We start from the raw sequence: 17833 nt of genomic DNA, 5'->3' as shown, positions 1-17833 counted from the left end.
TCATCCCCTTTTCTTTTTTTTAAATTTGACTATGTCTGAGCAGGTGGACTGCATGCCCCCCACTGCCTGCTCGTCCATGGGCACAACAATCCTCACCTCCTTCTCCAATTGGCAGTGTCAGTCACTCAGACATGGCACAGCAGGGCAGGTCCAGGGGAAGAGGAGCTACCGGGATGGGCTGTTTGTGGCACTTACCACAGCCACCAGAGCGGGTCTGCAATCAGTGCAGGGCAGTTTTCAGTAGGCCGGGCCTGTGCTGTTTGGTGGTGTGATGTCAAGCTCATGGTGCAGGTAGGTAGGATGTAGCGGGGAGATTGTTATGTGTGGAGCTAAGATGGACATGGGAAAAGGGAGAGAGGAACAGGAGCCAAAAACATACAAACAAACAAAAACGAATGCTAGTGGAGCTTGCCGTTGGAGAGACGAGAGACCACGAAATGGAGAAAAACAGAAAGGGGAAGAGGAAGAAAAGAATGGATAAATAAAAATCGGACAGGTTAAAGAACTGCAAAGTTCCCAGGGATCCCACCGGTGCAGCTACAAGGTCTGGGGAAGTCACCCCTAGGTGCCACAGCACAGCCTGGCTAGAAGGTGCAGAGGCACACAACGCTAAGCATTCAGGGAACAGAAAGAGAAGGAAGATACAGAGAGATGAGAAACCAAGCAATAAGAAAAACAAAAAGGGAAAAAGAGGGAAAAGAAAACAAAACAAATTAAAAATAAAAAAGAACAAGAAAGGCCCCCAAAAAAACAGAAAAAAAAAAAAACAACGAGAAAAGAAATGCTCTCAGGGATCCCTATGCACGTCCACGCAAGCCAAGGGGGAGGTCTCATTGCCATGCAGCACCGCCTGGCCAGAAAGGCTTCCCAACTCAAGAAAAGGAAAAGAAAACAAACAAACAATTCAAAACAAACAAACGAATAAAAGCCCCGGGATCCCACCAGTGCGGCAGCCCAGACTGGGAAGCAGCTCCACACTTGAACAGAGCTCCGCAGCCCCTCAGGAAGAAGCAGAGATGGCACATGGAGCCAGGCACTTGAGCAAAAGGAGGGGGAGGCGGCGAGAGGCAAGGAAGAAATCAAAAGAAGCAGGAAAAAAAAGCAACACCAGCAGCCAACAAATGGCACTCAGAGAGCCAGCCAGTGCGGGCCGGTGTTTCTCGGACAAGAGACTGTGTCCGTGGGAAGCAGAGGGGGCCGAGTGTGGGCGAAGAAGGGTAGGGAGTGGGAAAGTGTACATCACAAACCACCGGAGCTCCACAGCCCCTTAGGAAGAAGCAAAGATGGCGTACGGAGCCAGGCACTTGAGTGAAAGGAGGGGGAGGTGGCGAGAGGCAAGGAAGAAATCAAAAGAAGTGGAAAAAATCAACACCAGCAGCCAACAAACAGCACTCAGAGAGCCGGCCCTTTCGGGTGTGTGGAATCCAAGCAGTCGGTGATTCCCAGTCAAGAGACTGTGGCCGCGGGAAACAGAGGAGGCTGAGTCGGAGTGAAGAAGGGTGGGGGGTGGGAAAGCGTACATCGCAAATTACCAGTTGTTTTGTCTCCTGCTGGACACTCCGTGAGGCTGCCCTCTCACACCCCCACATTTGCTGGTCTCCAATAGGAGTCCCAATGGCGGATCCGCGCTGCGTTAGCTGGTAAGGGACCTCTGCATGAATCTCTCCACGCTCTCCGTTCTCTGTCAGTTTTCTCACTCCATTGGGTGCTTGGCTGAGTTCTTTATCTCTTCATTTGATGTTTTAGGGTTTCAGGATTGTTGTATTCTGTGTTTGGCCTAGTCCCCCAGATCTCCGCTGTGGAGGTACGGCGTGGCGCCTCCACCCAGAGTGCCACCCCACCGGAACCCCTCTTTTTTTTTTTTTAATGAGTCAAGCAGTACAGTTACATAAAACCCATAGTTTTCTCACTTCTACACCCCTTCCTTCCCACCACAAATTCTATTAGTCTGTTCCTCAACACACCATAAAAGTTCTATAAGAAGAACCCCAGGTCTTCTATGCTGTAGTTAGGGGCCATTGAATCCATTTTGACTCACAAAGACTCCATGTGCCAGAGTAGAGCTTCCCCATAGGGTTTTCTAGGTTGTAATCTTTACAGGAGCAGATCGCCAGGTCTTTTGTCCGGCAGAGCTGCTGCATGGGTTCAAATGGCCAACCTCTCGGTTAGCAGCAAAGTGCTTAACCTTTGTGCTACCAGGGCTCATAGCTCCTCTGCACACTCCCCAACTGCCCTATTCTGGGAGTTGTCTTACTGAGGTCAAATAGCAAATGGGTACCTGAGAAAGGAGGTGGTTCATTCCGCAAGGGGATTCAACTTGTTTGGTTGATTGTGTGTGTGTGTGTGTGTACGTGTGTGTGTGTGTGTGAGTTGGCATACCCATAATTCCAGAGGTGGTGTAGTGGTTAAGTGCTATGGCTGCTAACCAAAAGGCCAGCAGTTCAAATCCACAAGGCGCTCCTTGGAAACTCTATGGGACAGTTCTACTCTGTCCTATAGGGTCACTATGAGTTGGAATTGATTCGACAGCAACGAGTTTGGGTTTTTTTTTTTTTTTTTTCCTCATATATTATTGTGCTGATGACCAGTGCACCCAGAGAAAAGAGGACTTAGCAAGAACAGGAGTGGGGAAGGTAAATCTGAATTAGTGAAATCTCACTTCAAAGCTTCCCCCTGTCTCACCCTGGTGCCCTCCTCCTTCAGCCTCTTGCATATATATCCCTGCTTCTTTCCCAAGATTTATCCTACTGGTTTTTGTATCCACAGCTTGGGTGAACAGGGCAATCAGTTTCTTAGGATTTGGCCAGTTGAGGTTCCATCAGCTGTCATTAGCAAAGCTCCAGGGTTAAATTCATCCAGGGCTTTAACCCCTCCCCACGACTCTTTCCCCCACTTTCCTTCTCCTGAGTAGCAGGAACCCTTTATCTGTAACCCTTTATCTCCTCGCACCAGAAGCACCAGCACTGACTTTTTTATACTTAGAACCACAACTGGAGTCCCTGGGTGGTGCAAACAGTTAATGAACACGCGGCTGATAACCAAAAGGTTGGAGGTTGGAGTCCACCCAGAGGCTCTGCTGAAGAAAGGCTAGGGGATCTACTTCAGAAAAAATCAGCCACTGAAAACCTTATGGAGCACAGCTCTACTCTGACACACACGGGATTGCCATGAGTTGGAACTGACTCCACAGCAATTGGTTTAGTACTGCAATTAATTGTGTACAACATCTGGTCTCCACAATTATACTGCGAGTCCCTTAGGGCAGAAGAGTGTGCTTGCGCCTCCCTTCCTTACTTTCTGTACACAACTTCACCTCATCACCACCTTTTGCTATTTGGTATTTCTGTCAGGGCACAACAGAATCAATCACCTGTGTAGATTAAACAAGCAAACAAAGCAACAAATACGATCAGACTTCAGTCCAAGGAGCTAGAACCTTCCCTGGTGAGTCTGGGCACACATACAGAAAGCACAGCAGGTGATTTTGATGTAAACCTTAGGTTACGAACCTCTGCCCTAGAGGTTGTTGAGGCTCAGAAAGACAGAGAAAAGAGGGAGAGAGAGAGAAAGGAAAAAGAAGATGCATAAAAGAACTAGACTGGCAATACTCATAATCTCCACATGGTCCTAACTTTATCTCATGCCAGATCCTTGATCAAGTACAAGATTTGCTTCTTCTCTTGCTCCTCAACCACCCGTTCTCTACAAAGTTCTGAGACATTTTTTTAAGACACAAATCAGAGCATGTCATTGCCCTGCTTAATCCACCCAATGGTTTCCATTGCACTTAGAAAAAATATTCCTCACCATGACCTGCAGTGTACCACTGAACTGGCTTCTGCCTACCTCTTCGGCTTCATCAGACACCACTCTTCCCCTTTCTTACTATGCTCCAGCCTCATCAGCCTGGCTGGTCCTGGAACCTGCTGTTCCTTATACCACAGACTGGCCTGTAACATTTGCCTTGGAACATTCTTCCCTCAGTTATTCATATGGTTGATTCCTTCTTGTCATTCCAGTACCAGCTCAAATGTCACCTTCTCAAATAGACCCTCCTTGACTTACCAACGTATTACTATTAAGCCGCCTGTAGTAGCAAGACCCTGTTTCACCGCCTCCATAGCACTTCTCACTCTCTGAAATTATTTTATTAATTTAACTGTTACTTATCTATTACTACCCGTCTCCCACAGATTAAAACGTAAACTCCAGGAGACCAGGGTTCTTATCCGTCATGCTCAGTGTTATATTCTGATGCCTTGTACAAAGCCTGGCACATAGTAGCTCAATAAAATATTTGCTGAATGAATCATTTACAGTATTCTTGTTGGTATATATGGTCTACTTTACAATAATTCACTCAATAATACTTCCAGGAACTTGTAGTAAAAAGTAGAAATTTTTCATATTTAAATTGCAAAGGAAAAGAAGTGTAGTTTTGCTATTTTCAAGCATATACTTTGTTAGCCAATATTACTAAGTAGAACTCCTAATGATATTACTTTAATTATAGACAAAAATTACCTAAAATTAGCACAGCATTTATATGCAAAGGAAACTGACAATATTTTTTAATACATTTTGTCCCCTTAAGCGGATAGAACATCACCCCACCATGCAGTTTTGTTTATGGGACTATTTGTTTAGCAGTCCCTTAATTCATGAACAGTATAAAAATAAATATAAGTCTTGCACCAGCTGAATTATCACACATCCTAAATCACTAGAAATCCATTTATTAAATGGTAGAACAATCTCTAGATATATGACAAGTGTAGGATAAATTAGCCACAAGCCTGAATTGTACTTGGAAAACACAAAGCTGTTTTGGGGCCATCATTTTATTCTTGAAAACTTCTAGCACCTTCTTCAGATATTGGTGATATGACTGAGAATGACTTCTTCAGCCACAGTCATTATCAAGAGGCAATCACCAGGAAAGTGATAACCTCTGACTGCGAAGCTAAAGATCAGCTCTCAACAGCTGGAACAAGGAAGGCCAGGAATTAACTAAAGATAATCCTTAAAGACTTCCAGACATGGGGGGATGAGCCGTAACCAAAGGGTTTCCCAAAGAGGGTCCAAGTCAAGGGGCAATCAAAATATAACTTTACATACCAGGAATAACTTTAAATATAAGGAAAATCAACTGTAATTAAAATTTCATAGGATCAGGGCTATTTAGACTTTCCAACCCCCAGAAGACACATTTGCATATTTGATCCCTGCCAATATTCCAACTATGACAGCTTTTCTTAACCTAATGGATTATTCACATAATTGACAGTGATTGTTCCCATTAGGGATGCTAGCATATCAAACGCTGTTGATTGAGTCTAGAAACATTGTGTTTGTATTTATTTTTTTGTCTCCATGAAAATCCTTTATTTTAAAAGGCCCAAACGCTTTTAAAAATAAAAATAAAATGTAGTAACATTTAAAACCTATGAAAAGAAAACCTAATCTGTCACCTCTCCCTCTATGCACAACTATTTCTAGTTTTTATGTTTACCCTGTCAGTCCTCATCCAAAGGCAAGCATATTTTTATGCCATTCCAGTCACAGTATGCATTCCATTTTGAGTGTGCTTCTTTTTTCCTTATTATGTGTTAGATATTTTCCCAAATTTTTACATTTTCATTAAAATTATCATTTTTAATGGCTGCATAATATTCCATTGTGTTGATGACCAAAATGTGTTTATTCATTGCCCCGCTTTTGAACACTTGTTTCTGTTCTGCTAACCAGTTGCTGTCAAGTCAGTTCCGACTCATGGTGACCCAGTGAGTATCAGAGTAGAACTGAGCTCCATAGAGTTTTCAGTGCAGATTGTTAGAAAGTAGACTGCCAGGCCTTTCTTCCAAGGTGCCTCTGGGTGGACTCAAACCACCAAGCTTTTGGTTAGCAGCTAAGTGCTTAACCATTTGCACCACCCAAGGACTGCTGTGTTCTGTTAATACAGATTAAACAACTTTAAACTTATAAACCACTCTCAATGTACTGAGTGTTTTTTAATGATTGCACAAACTAGCATATACTCTGGAAGACAAACTGTCACAGAGCTGGAAGGGTCCTGGGTCACCTAACCCTGCTCCTCAGTTGAAGAAGACTCTGAACCTAAACACTGAACACAACTCACCAACCCAGTCACAGCTTCCCAGCAGGAAGTTCATGAATTCATGTAATGACAAGTAGGCTGTGGAGCCATGTAGTGTTTGGTCTAAACCTTTCTGTGGTATTCACCCAAATGGCAGTGGCAACATGCTTCTGTGTAAATCACACATATACCAACAATTGAGTGCTCCAGTTAGTGAACTCCTCAACTTTCCCAGGTTTTGAGTAACCTTTGGAGTTCCAGGATCCGTGTGAAGGACTGTGCTTACGTGGCTATTTATTCCTTTGGATATTAAGAGTTGATTTTGTTGATCTGTTATGAGGCCTTTGCACATACTGTTCCCCTCTGCCTGGAAGGCTCGCCTCCAGCCTTCTTCACTGGGCTTACTACTACTCATCTTTCACATCTCAGCTCAAAAGAGAATGCCCTTAGGAAAGCCTTCCCTGACATACCAGCTCCCAAGAAGTTCAATTCCCTCTATTACATGTTCTCATGGTTTCCTAAACTTTCCCTTCATTGCACTGATTAGCTTGTAATTATAGATGCTACTACCTATCTGTCATTGTGTCATACCATGGTGGCTTATGTGTTGCTATGATGCTGGAAGCTATGCCAGTGGTATTTCAAATAATAGCAGGGCCACCCATGGTTGACAGGTTTAAGCAGAGCTTCCAAACTAAGACAGACTAGGAGGTAAGGCCTGGCAATCTATCTCTAAAAATTAGCCTATGAAAAACTTACGGTTCACAACAGAACATTGTCTGACATGCTTGCTTTGGACACATCATCAAGAAAGATCAACTGCTAGAGAAGGACATCATGTTTGGTGAAGTAGAGGGCCAGTGAGGGCAAGGGAGACCCTCAATGAGATAGATTGGCACAATAGTCACAGCGGTGTTGGCGGTCATGAGGATGATGCAGGACTGGGCAATATGTTGTTTTGTTGTACATAAGGTCACCATGAATCATAGTCAAGTAGACAGCGGCTAACTATCTATATTATTGCAGAGGTAAGTAATCATCACACACTTGTTTCCTAGGCATTAGTGAGCTGAAATGGATTGGTATTGGTTATTTTGAATCAGACAATCATATGGTCTACTATGTCAGGAATGACAGATGAAGAAGAATGAAGTCACATACATTGTCAAAAAGAACATTTTGAGATATATCCTGAAGTACAACACTGTCAGCAATAGGAGAATACCCATACACCTACAAGGAAGACCAGTTAATATGACTATTGTTTAAATTTACACACCAACCCCTAATGCCAAAGTGAAGAAATTGAAGATTTTTGCCAAATTCTCCAGTCTGACACTGATCAAACATGCAATCAAGATACATTCATAATCATTTGTGATTGAATGCAAAAGTTAGAAACAAAGAGGAAGGACCAGAAGTTGGAAAATATGGCCTTGGTGGTAGTAATAATGCCGGAAATCACATAACAGAATTTTGTAAGACCAATGACCTATTCGCTGGAAATACCTATTTTAAACAACATAAATGGTGACTATACACGTGGATCTGGCCAGATGTCGGATGTGACTATACACAGTGTCTTAGTCATCTGGTGCTGCTATAACAGAAATACCACAAGTGGACAGCTTTAACAAAGAGAAGTTTATTCTCATAGTCCAGTAGGCTAGAAGTCCAAATTCAGAATGCTGACTACAGGGTAAGGCTTTCTCTCTCTGTTGGCTCTGGAGGAGTGTCCGTGTGATGCAACAATCTTCCCTTGATCTGAGAGCATCTCAGCGCAGGAACCTCAGGTCCAAGGATGCACTCTGCTCCCAGCACTGCTTTCTTGGTAGTATGAGGTCCCCCTATCTCTCTGCTCTCTTCTCTCTTTTATATCTCAAAAGAGATTGGCTTAAGACATTATCTAATCTTGTAGACCTCATCAATATAACTGCCGCTAATCCATCTTTTTACATCATAGTGATATAATTTACAACACACAGGGAAATCACATCAAATGACAAAATGGTAGACAGTCATACAACACTGGGAATCATGACCTAGCCAAGTTGACAGATATTTTGGGGGGAAACAATTCAATCCATGACACACAGGAATCAATTCAACTACTTCTGTGGAAAGAGACGATTGAGAAGTTCAGTATCATCAGTCAGAACAAGGTCAATGGTTGACTGTGGAACAGACCATCAATTGCTCATATGCAAGTTCAAGCTGAAATTGAAGAAAATTAAAACAAGTCCACAAGAGCCGAAGTATGACCCTGAGTATATCCCACCTGAATTTAGAAACCATCTCAAGAATAGACGAAGTGTGGGATGATATCAAAGACATATACATGAAGAAAGCAAAAGGTCATTAAAAAGACAGGAAAGAAAGAAAAGACCAAAATGGATGTCAGAAGAAACTCTGAAACTTGCTCTTGAAGGTAGAGTGTTAAAGTGAATGGAAGAAATGATGAAGTAAGAGCTAAACAGAAGATTTCAAAGGGTGGCTCAAGAAGACAAACTGAAATATTATAATGACATGTGCAAAGAAAGAGCTGGAGTTAAAAAACCAAAAGGGATGAAAATGCTCAGAATTTCTCAAGCTGAAAGAACTGAAGAAAAAATTGAAGCCTTGAGTTGCAATATTGAAGGATTTTATGGGCAAAATATTGTACAACACAGGAAACATCAAAAGAAGATGGAAGGAATACACAGAGTCATTGTACCAAAGTGGTCAATGTTCAATCATTTCAGGAGGAAGCATATAATCAAGAACTTATGGTACTGAAGGAAACAGTCCAAGATGCACTGAAGGCATTGGCAAAAAACAAGGCTCCAGGAATTGACGGGAGCCCGAGATGTCTCAACAAGTGGATGCAACTTTGGAGGCGCTCACTTGTCTATGCCAAGAAATTTGGAAGATAGCTACCTAGCCAACTGACTGAAAGATATCCATCCATATGTGTGCCCATTTCAAAGAAAGGTGATCCAACAGAATGCAGAAATTAGCGAACAATATCATTAATATCACAAGCAAGTAAAATTTTGTTGAAGATAATTCAAAAGGGGTTGTGGGGGTACATCAACAGGTAACTTCCAGAAATTCTAGCTAGATTCAGGAAAGGACGTGGAATGAGGGATATCATTGCTGATGTCAGATGGATCTTGGCTGAGAGCAGAGAATACCAGAAAGATGTTTACCTGTGTTTTACTGACTATGAAAAGGCATTCAACTGTGTGGATCATAACAAATTATGGATAACATTGCAAAGAATGGGAATTCCAGAACACTGAATTGTGCTGATGAGGAGCCTGTACATAGACCAAGAGGCAGTCCTTCGAACAGAACAAGGGGATACTGCGTGGTTTAGTCAGGAAGTGTGTGCGTCAGGGTTGTATCCTTTCACTATGCTTATTCAATATGTATGCTAAGCAAATATTCCGAGAAGCTGGACTATATGAAGAAGATTGGAGGAAGACTCATTAACAAGCTGGAGGAAGACTCATTAACAAGCTACGATATGCAGATGACCCAACCTTGCTTGCTGAAAGTGAAGAGGACTTGAAGGACTTACTGATGAAGATCAAAGACGACAGCCTTCAGTATGGATTACATCTGAACAAAAAGAAAACAAAAATCCTCACAATTGGACCAATAAGCAACATCATGATAAAAGGAGAAAATATTGAAGCTGTCAAGGATTTCATTTACTTGGATCCACAATCAACACCCATGGAAGTAGCTGTCAAGAAATCAAACGATGTATTGCGTTGGGCAAATGTGCTGCAAAAGACCGCTTTAAAGTGTTAAAAAGCAAAGATGATGCTTTAAAGACTAACGTGTGTCTGACCCAAGTCATGGTATTTGCAATTAACTCAGATACATGTGAAAGTTAGTCAATGAATAAGGAAGACCTAAGAAGAATTGATGACTTTGAATTACGATGTTGGTGAAGAATATTGAATATAACATGGACTGCCAGAGAATGAACAAATCTGTCTTGGAAGAAGTACAGCCAGAATGCTCTCTAGAAGGGAGAATGGTGAGACTTTGTCTTACGTTCTTTGGACATGCTATCACGAGGGACCAGTCCCTGGAGAAGAACATTCTGCTTGGTAAAGTAGAGTGTCAGTGAAAAAGAGGAAGACTCTCAATGAGATAGATTGACACAGTGGCTCCAACAATGGGCTCAAGCATAACAACTATTGTGAGGATGGCACAGGACCGGGTAGTGTTTTGTTCTGTTGCACATGGGGTCACTATGAGTTGGAATCAACTTGCCAGCACCGAACAACCATAACAACAACAACAACATCTTAGCATGGCCCACTTCTCCACGTTCAGGACAAGTATTGTGAATATTTTAGCAACCAATAAATCAAAGATACCCCCGTAACTTTTCTTTCTAAAGGTAGTTTGGAGTGGTCTCTTTCAAAGTATTTTCTCCTTTCCCTATGCTTTCATAATAAGTGTATGCTTAAGACACCTTTCTCCTTCAGTTTGACATTTATTTGTTCAAATCTTTTCTTGAAATTCGTGGGTGCTGCAAATGGTCAACGTGCTGCTAACCGAAAGGTTGGAGGTTCAAGTCCACCCAGAAGAGTCCACCCAGAAGTGCCTTGGAAGAAAGATCTGGTGATCTACTTCCGAAAAAGTCAGCCATTGAAAACCCTATGGAACACAGTTCTACCCTGACACATGTGGGTTAGCCATGAGTTGGAGTCAACTTGATGGCAACTGGTGGTGGTGGTGGTATCTTCTTATAAAACTATTCTCTCTTAGAAGACAAGGTTTACTTCTTTTATCCTATTTGCATTACCAACAAACAATGCTTTGGAGATAATATGTTCTCAGTAAATGTTAGTTCCTTTCCTACTATTACTATCAAGTGTGAATCCCCTTGGAGCCTAGAATGGCAGCTTGCATCTGGCACACATCAATGAATGTGTGAATAAGTGAATGAAGACCAGAACCCCAAATCCCACCTTAGAAGTCATTTGGTGGAGCCCTCTACTCCGTGGCTGAGTAACTTCTACAGTCTTCAGAGTGGTATTCTACCTTTGCTGAGACACCTCCAGGTCTTAGAACACTGACTTCCTCTCAAAGCACCTCACTTCATTGTCCTAGCTTCTCTTTCCTCATTAGAAAATTCTTCTCTGTGCTGAGCTGAAGCATGACTTTCCTGTAATGTCTCCCCATCCCCAGTGGTCCGAGCTCTGCCTTCAGAGAGAAAAGGCCAAATTTCTAGCTCACCTGACCATCCTTTCTGCAATAAGCGATTGAGTTCCATGCACTAGGAAAGTTAAAAAGTCTCACCCTGCAGGTAGACACTCCATTTGTACAGTATTTACACACACAGGAAAAATTCTGAAAAGGGAATATCTGATCCTGTTTCCTTCTGGAGAATCACCAAATGGAGAACATGGAGGCAACAAATGGACCCAATGAAGTCTACTTGGAGGAGAAACAAGTTGCTATCAAGTGGGTTCTAACTTGTGTGTCAGAGTAGAATTATGCTCCATAGGGTTTTAAGTGGTTGAATTTTCAGAAGTAGATTGCCAGGCCTTTTTTCCAAGGTGCCTCTGGGTAGACTCTAACTGCCAGTCTCTCAGTTAGCTGCTGAGTACATTAACCATTTGCAACACCCAGGGACTCCAAGTGGAGGAGGAGACTCTGATAATTGAAGAAGGGGGAGTATTTAGCCTGGAGAAGAGAAGTCTTTGAGAGAGACACTACCTGCCTTGAGGACAATTTCTGTGAAAAAAGGTGGATGTAAGTCCAGGGGGCACAAATTACCGAAAGGCAGAGTTCAGCTCAATTATAAGAAAAGACTTCGGAACTGTTCAAGCTCAGGAAGAGAGGGGTTCAAACAGAGACTGAGCTGGACCTCAATGGGCTTGTCAAAAAGAGAATTTTAGGACCAAATGAGGTTTGTCTGGACACAGGATTGGCTGTGTAATTTGCAGGGTTTGGTGCAAAACGGAAATACGGGGCCCTTGTTCCAAATCATTAAGAATCTCAAGCTTATGACAGCAGAGCAGTAAGCCAAGTGTGGGGCGCTTCAGAACATGGGGCCCTGAATGACTGCACAGGCTGGACTCCGGCTCTGAGCCTGTGGTTGTGGCTGGGCTGTGTGGCTCTAGTTCCACCCCTGCCTGAGTCCGTGCCTGACTGAGGGGAGCTGCCTCGCCAGGTCTGGCTTCACACTGTGGCTCTGTGTGCACAGCTGTGTGACCATCAAGGCCTGGCCCTGGAGTCACATGGAGAGAGTCACATGGGGTGACTTAAATCCCAGCACCACGCTTATCAACTGTGTGATCTTGGGCAAATTATTTTACTTCTTGGTCCCTTAGTGCCTTCATCAGTATCCACCCCATAAGGTTATTGTGAGGATTACGTAAACAATCCATGGGCATAGAACAGTGTGTGACATACAGTAGGTGCTCAATAAATTGTAGCAATCATTATTATTATCAGGGCCCAGCTTGAACTTCATTACTCCTTTGCATTCAGAAAACACACACACACCATATCCCGCACTGGGCTCTCCTATACTCCTGGCATGAGACATTCTGGAAGTATTATTATTTTAAATCAGACCTACAATGCACATCTGGCTAAAAGCAAACAACAAAAACGGCTAGTCTTGAAGAAGGACTATGCAAAGACCTTGTCCTCGGACCCCTGCTCACTCAAGAGTATCTTGAAACCTGTTTCTTCCCAATGAGCTGTAGCCACAGTTCTAACCTGGTTCCTCCCATGGCTGGGATTCTTTGACCTTTTATGTCCTCACAAGGACTTGTATGCACTTTGGCAGCGACTGTCTGAATTTCTGGTTCAGCCTTGATCTCAGCCTCTGAGGCTTTCTCGCCCCTTTAATTCCTCCAGTTGATGGCCAAGGCCTCTGCTTCCCCTTCTCTTCCGAGAGCAAGCCCTTCTTTTGAGAAATGACCGTGCCAAAGTGGAACTCACACGCCCAGCCTGGAGCAAGTCTTGTCAATCCGATTTTTAAATGATGCAGGAGGTCTGAGGGTAAGGCTTATGGTGTATCCGTCTCTGGGATGATGCAAAACAAAGTGGAAAGGAGAAAAGAACCTTCTGAATGTATGCACAGCAGCAGACCGGGAGGACAGAGAGGTAGTTACAGTGAACTGGAACAAACCTGCAACATCAGGTGCATTCCGCCTTCAAAAATAGCTGCCAGTTAGAAAGGGTTATTTACATATTGATTTCATGCTAACTTTGTAATGGAATGTGCTGCCTGCCTGCCTGAGACCTAACAACTGTCATCATAATTTTTTCTAAAAATACAGCCCGAGAAAAACACTTGGTGAACCTTCCACTGGAAAGTGGCTGAGAAAGGCCCCAGATCCCAAACGTGCTCGACAGTCAACCGTCAAGCGCAGGAACACTCAACAGCTATAACCGAGGGGGTATTTCACAGCTAGAGCTGGCCCCCGCTTCTTCCAACCAGCCTGGAGTTCCTTTTTTGTTCTCCTAGAAAACCTGTCTTGCTCTAAGGTGAGGGGAAGGCCTCACTAGCAGAGCAGCCTGTGCGGAGGCTCCAGCTGTCCCCTTCTCAGAAATAAGGGAGGAGAAGGGGCCATGTCAGTTCACCAGCTCCAAGGGCTCACTCTGGGTTCATTCCTGCCACAGTTTCTGCTGACGCGTCTCCACCCAGGATCCCCGCTTCGCTGCCTCCTAGCAGCCAGCTTCCAGCGTTTCTCACTTCGGCTCCTTCCGAACCCCCCAGGTTCGTCTCCGTGGATCCTACAGAGCGGATTCTTGGCAGGTCTGTCATCGCTCCCCGGTACGGTATTAGCAATTTAAATGCCTCTTTGCCAGGCCTGATGGAGCTGATTCGGTTGTGATCCTGGGCATATGGATGGCATATTTGCTGCGAGCTAGGTGAGACGCGTCCCAGAAGGATGCCCGCCAGCCCCCGCCGCCGCCTTCTCCACCCGCTCCCGGGGCGGGCGTGTGAGCAGTTAAATCAGCCGGAGCCAGCGGTAATTGCTGTCCACTTTGTTTCGAGCCGGCCCCACTGCTGGGGACAAATCTTTCATTCATGAAGAGGAGCTTGTTAGGCCAACTCCGGACTCCAGAGCCACTTAATTAAACTGTGGAAAGTTGCAGAGTCCCGGTGGGAAATTTGCACACAAAAGGCGCTGCGTCCGGGCCTCCCCTCCCCCAAACAACTCCGCAACAAAACCGCGGCCTCCCCGCTCCGGGCCGGCTTCCCCTCTGCACCAGGCGCCCCCCTTCCTCGCTGCGACTGCAAAAGCAGCGCCCCCTCATTAGAGGGCGTTTGTTAGGGAATGTTTTCCCAGCGATTCACTGGCAGGCCTTTCATTCCTCCCTCAGCAATCAAGGGCGGCAAGTGCAGGCTGAGAGCCCTCCAAGGCCTGATTGCTGAAAGAATTTCCAAAAGTAGAGAGTGTAAACAGGTGCATTGAAAAAGCCTCTTTTGAACAATTATGTAAACATTCCAAGCACTATTTGAAAACTTTCACAGTGGAACTGTCAGATCGGAGCATTCTTGTTTAATTGCGTGGCCACAATGGTTGTTCTGCAGACCCAGCTCAGACAGAGCTTAGTGGGATGCCGGGAGCTTCAGATAAAGAAGTCACAGAGAACCTGGACCTATACAAATGAGTCTCACTGTCAGGCCAACCGTATCTTTCTGTGTGTGTTTTTGCTCCTTGGCTTCCAGAAGAATCACCTAGGAACAGGGTGTTGTTGTTAGGTGCCTTCCAGTCGATTTCAACTCATAGCGACCCTATGTGACAGAGTAGAACTGCCCCATAGGGTTTTCTAGGCTGTCGTCTTTACGGAAGCAGACTGGCAGATCTTTCTCCTGCGGAGCCACTGGGTAGGCTCAAACTGCCAACCTTTGGGTTAGCAGCCAAGACCTTAACCATTGTGCCACCAGGGCTTCTAGGAGCAGGATAGATGTATTCTTTCCTCTGGCTGGATTTCTCCTGGTCCAGGGCTTTGCATGCAGAGTCAGCTGATAATCCTGGATGCAAGATACTAATAGATTCCCAATGGAAGCTTCTGGGTCATTTAAGGCTTTCTTCAAAGCACCAAACAATCATTCTGGATGCCAAGCAAAACTGTTAGCCATGTTCCCTTTGCCACGGGAAAGGCTCCCTGCTTGCCTTTCTCCTCTCCTTTTCTGACTCTAGTTTGTTCTTCAGGGTGTCTTCCTCTTTTTCCAGGCAGCTCAGATCCTCCTGATTCACTAACTTAACCACCAGTGACCCTAATTATGTTACTAGAAGTTGGAAGAGTTTAACTCCCATGGGCAAACTTATACTTAATCTCATACTTCATGGAGACACAAAGGTTTCAGATGACTTTTCATATAAATTCTTCCCTGAATCAGCATAGCCCGTCTCCAGGCATTCTCTCCGGCTCTGTTCAGTCTGTAACCCCCAAGCCTTGCAGGGTTGGTCTGAATAGGAATGGTGCTCCTGTGGTTGTGACGAGTAGAGCATGGCTTGTTTTTGGTTTGGTTTTTTAAATTCTCTTTCTTTAAAATCCAGGGGGAGAAACCTAACTGTTCAACAACAGGGAAGTGGCATATCAACACAATGAAATCTTACACATGTGCGCTATGAGGGCTATGTAGATATGTGGAAAATATTTATGACAACTAAGTGAAAAAGGCAGGCCACAAAATTATAGTGGCACTGTACTGGTAAATACATGAGAACATGTCTGCATGCGGCAGAAGACTAGAAAGGACTATGCCAGAATAAAAACACTTGTTCTGGGGAATGGGAGGACCAGCATGTTTTACTTCCCAAGCCTCTCTTTAATGTCATCACATCATGTTGTCAAGGCAGGGTCTGGGAAGCACCCGTGTACATACAAGATTGAACATAAAAGGCCACCCCAGTAACCTGCAGAGAGATGCACACACCAGCCTGCAGCACTGTGCATCCTTAGCGAGGATGCGGATCAGAGGTTCAGAGTAAATTCCTCAGGTCTAAAGAAGGAGCTAAGGCTTGCCTGCTTGCTGAGTCCCCAGGAGGCAGACACAGAATCACAACTACAAGATCAATCAGAAATGTGGTTAGGAGAAATGGTGATGTTCAACAGGGTCAGTTGCAGAACAGGGACCAGGGAGAAAAACCACCTCTATGTATCTCATGGAGTTTCCTGAACACAGTAAGGGCTCAAAGAGTGTCTGAATATGTCTATCTTATACCCAATGAACCCATTGCTGTTGAGTTGGTTCCGACTCAAAGCGACCCTAGGACAGAGTAGAACTGCCCCACAGGGTTCCAAGGAAGTAGACTACCTCGCCTTTCTCCCACAGAGCGGCTGGTGGGTCCGAACTGTTGACCTTTCAGTTAGCAGCCAAGCGCTTAACCACTGCATCACTAGGGCTCCTCCCCTATCTCATACCCATTGCTGTTGAGTCAATTCCGACTCATAGCGACCCTAGAGGACAGAGTAGAACTGCCCCATAGGGTTTCCAAGGAGCAGCTGGTGGATTCAAACCACTGACCTTTTGGTTAGCGGTCGAACTCTTAACCACTACGCCACCAGGGTTTGTATTTAATTTGACTAAACGCAACACATGTACTCTGCCAGGGCCTATGGTATGCTGGGCATACAAAGTTATACAATAGTTTTAATCTCAGACAGTTAATGCACAATCAAGTAGGGGGAGCAACATCTTTAAAAATACATGTGAATCAATTGATTTTTGAAAAGGAAGTCAAAACAGTTCGACGTGGAAAGAAAAGTCTTTTCAACAAATGGCACTGGGACAATGGGATATCCACATGCAAAAGAATAAATTTGGACCCCTGCCTCACAGCATATTCGAAAATTAACTCAAAGTGGATCGAAGACCTAGGTGTAAGAGCTAAAACTATAAAACTGTTAGAAGAAAACATAGGTGAAAATCTTCGTGACTTTGGATTAGGCAATGGTTTCTGATATATGATACCTAAAGCATAAACAACCAAAGAAAAAATAGAGTAATTGGACTTCATCAAAATGAAAATGTTTTTGTACTTTCAAGGACACTATTAAGAATGTAAAAAGACAGTCTACAGAATGGGAGAAACTATTTGGAAATCATAGATTTGATAAGGGTCTAGTATCCAGAATATGAGGGAGCCCTGATGGCACAGTGGTTAAGACCTCGACTGCTAACCAAAATGTTGGCAGTTCAAATACACCAGCGGCTCTGTGGGAGAAAAATGTGACAGTATGCTTCCGTAAAGATTTACAGCCTCAGAAACTCTATGGGACAGTTCTATTCCGTCGTATAGGGTCGCTATGAGTCAGAATCCCCTTGACAGCAACGGGTTTAACAGGTTTATATCCACAATATATAAAGAACTCTTACAACCTAATAATAAAAAGACAAATAACCCAATTAAAACTTGGGAAACAGATTTGAATAGACATTTTTCCAAAGAAATGTCACTATACAAATGGTCAGTAAGAACATGAAAAGACGCTCGTTGGGAAAATGCTAAGCCACTATGAGATACCACTTCACATCTACTAGGAAGGCTGTCATAAAAAAAAAGATGGACAGTAACAAGTATTGGTGATAACATGTAGACTTTGGAGCCTTCATATACTATCAGCGGGAATGTAAAATAGTGCAGTTGCTTTGGAAAACAGTTCGGCAGTTCCTCAAAAAGTTTAACCAAGAATTAGCATACGACCCAGCAATTCCACTCCTATATATATAAACCAAAACCAAACCCGCTGCTG

At 44.0% G+C, this 17833-nt stretch overlaps 1 long non-coding RNA gene across 1 annotated transcript; it reads left to right on the top strand.

Moving 5' to 3' along the window:
- Positions 1-12941: 12941 nt before the first annotated feature.
- Positions 12942-14216, top strand: LOC111819650 (uncharacterized). Its single transcript, XR_002823235.1, has 3 exons — positions 12942-13606; positions 13931-13993; positions 14121-14216. It is a non-coding gene; the product is annotated as an uncharacterized LOC111819650 (long non-coding RNA).
- The last annotated feature ends 3617 nt before the right edge of the window (positions 14217-17833 follow it).

This window comes from Trichechus manatus, unplaced genomic scaffold (genome assembly GCF_000243295.1).
Source record: "Trichechus manatus latirostris isolate Lorelei unplaced genomic scaffold, TriManLat1.0 scaffold00015, whole genome shotgun sequence".
Classification (NCBI taxonomy): domain Eukaryota; kingdom Metazoa; phylum Chordata; class Mammalia; order Sirenia; family Trichechidae; genus Trichechus; species Trichechus manatus.
Note: the sequence above shows the minus strand (reverse complement) of the source record. Positions and strands in the feature narration are given on the sequence as shown.